This window comes from Capsicum annuum, unplaced genomic scaffold (genome assembly GCF_002878395.1).
Source record: "Capsicum annuum cultivar UCD-10X-F1 unplaced genomic scaffold, UCD10Xv1.1 ctg83390, whole genome shotgun sequence".
Lineage (NCBI taxonomy): Eukaryota > Viridiplantae > Streptophyta > Magnoliopsida > Solanales > Solanaceae > Capsicum > Capsicum annuum.
The window spans coordinates 516,978-519,645 of NW_025894259.1; the positions used below are offsets into that span (position 1 = coordinate 516,978).

At 34.5% G+C, this 2,668-nt stretch overlaps 1 pseudogene; it reads right to left on the reverse strand.

Annotated features, from left to right (window-relative positions):
- Nucleotides 1–756: 756 nt before the first annotated feature.
- On the reverse strand, nt 757–1,843 carry LOC124895682 (annotated as a pseudogene).
- Between the last annotated feature and the right edge of the window lie 825 nt (nt 1,844–2,668).

Consider the following 2,668-nt stretch of genomic DNA (forward strand, 5'->3'; position numbering starts at 1 on the left):
ACTTTTTAGTACAAGCTTCTTCTCCTAGATCTTCTGTAGTTCTTTTAGGCACAGGTCGTGCTGAATCCTCAATGCTTCTATCTCTTCTTTTTGCTTTGCCAAAATCTCCTCCTATTCTTTTCTTTGATCATTCTTTTCCTTGGATAATTTATATGACACTTCATCCTAGGACAATCTAACGTCAGTGACAGGAATATAATAAAAACATGTGAAATTCTATCACAAAGTATTAGTGGGGAGAAAGGCATATGATCCTAATTAAGGTCATGTCCTCGGTAAGATGAAACTTACCAAGTTATTTTATTGCTAAGGCTTCAGTTTCCATTGAATCAAGAAATAAATGTTACGAAGGGAGTATAATTAAAGTTAGTATTGAAGAGTTTCCAGAAAAGGAAAGATGTTTTTTTTTAAACACACTAAAAAGGAAAGTAAGATAAGCAAATGAAAAAGAAGGGAGTATAATGTAACTAAAAAGCAAGCTATTGAAATAAGCTTTTGGTTTGTGAAACCTAACCTTTTCATATTTTTTTGAGGATTTTGGGGAATGCAGATAGGTTCATATAGCTGGTATCAGTTCATCCAAGGATTAGCAGGCCAAATGCAGAGAGCCAATAAACGAAGAAAATAATTAAATTGAAAGAATTATTTTGGAAGGAAAGCAAGTGAAACTTAAGCTTCACTACCTGAAGTGTTTTAGATGGCCAAGTTTTTGATAAAACTCAATGAAAACAAGCTTCAGCCTATGTTCAACCTTCTTTAGTTCCTCTTTCTTAACGGAGCACTTTGTTGGTTATCGAAAAAGGCTGCCAACCCAAAATCTACAATCTTTAAAATGCCATGATTGTCAATGAGAAGATTAGAACCCTTGATGTCCCAATGCAAAACACCCCGACTATGGCAATGATAAAGTCCACTTAAAAGCAACCGCATGTAACATTTGACCTATAAGAAACAAAATAAGATTCAAACTTAGTTATTAGACTTGAATTATGCTGTGTGAAAGAAGCAATTATTATATTAAAAAAAACTAACGTCCAACAAACAATGCACGGAAAAGAACCTGCAGCTCTGTAAATTTAATGCTAGAAAGAGCTGCCAGACCGGTGAGATCATGTTCCATGTACTCAAATACGAGGTACAAACTACAAGATGTTCTTGATACAATGAAGCCTTCTAATTTAATGATATTTGGATGATCAAGCCTTCGCAGAATAACAATCTCCTTTCCCATAAATTTGATACTTTTAGGATCCATTTTTCGAACTTCACTTTTCTAAGAGCAACGAGTTTATCATTAAGCAGGTCACGAGCCTTGTATACACTACTATAAGTCCCTTGGCCAATCTGCAAGAACAATATGCTATTACACAACCAATAAACTATTAATTGACAACACTTCCGCATGTTGACAAGGAAACTAGATAACAAAGGATAAAAGATTAAATGCCACAAGCATTGAAATGCAATAGATGGAATGAATGTTGAATCGGCTAAAGCAAATTCTCATCATGATCGTGGTTGTTCTATAATTTGTTGGATGGTTATCCATCAACTTTCACTATAATTATAGTAATATGAACCTATGAACTACAGAACTAGTATGTTCCAATCTGCACCTAGCCCTCCTTAGTTAAATCGATAACAGGCACGGGACCATTCTCCCTCAATGGGTGTATAGAACAAACAAGACAAAAGTACAAGGTTCTAATTTTGAAAAAAAAAAGAGAAGCGGAAGAAGGTATCTAGAGTCAATTTTATAGTTAAGTGCATAAGTATGACTATTTGACAATCAGCTTACCGTTAACTTTCTCATAGCGATCCTCCCCGACCTTTTAAGATCCATTAGGCTTCCTATCAAACGAACCAACTCTTATATCGCCATTCTCTGATTTATATTTTACCCTGAAACTCTTTTCTCTCTTTGAACCCATAGCTGATGCCCATTTATCTAAATTTTTTTTTTTGGCCATCCCGCCAATCCTTGACCGATCGAGAAAGTTTGCCACAGACACAACCCATTATCAATAAATGACAGCCAATCAAAAAACCTTCTCCGCAGTTGTAAGTTACTGCCTCACAATACCTGGCTTAGCAAAAAAACCATCTTTCCAAGAATTAATCGAACAACAACCACTTAGAATTCCAATAAAAAGCTCTCACGTATTAGAACTTTAAAAAGAACACTATGAAATTCCAAGAACTCAAATCATATAAACTGCATCGAGAAATAAGATAATAACCCAAACAAGCTCAACTTTTTCACACAATTTGACTGTAAGTGAATACAAATTCTAGAATACCCAAAACTAGAATCATATAAACCGCATAACGCCACTACCTATAACCCGAAAAAGCAAAACCTTTTCACACAATTCAATTGTAAGAGAAAGATTCCAGAATACGGAAACCTAAATCATATAAACTGCATAAAGGAACTAGCTATAACCCCAAAAACCTCAACTTATTCACAATTCAATGGCAAGTGAAAATCAGGATTCCAGAATACCCAAAACTAAAATCACATAAACGTCATAGAAAAAGAACCCCAAAAAAGCTCAACTTTTTGGTAAAATTGAGAGAAAACGGAGATTAGTGAAATCAAACAAACAAAACTGAGAAGAATTGGAATCAAACAAGCAATAGAAACAAAATAAAAAATAGACGAAAT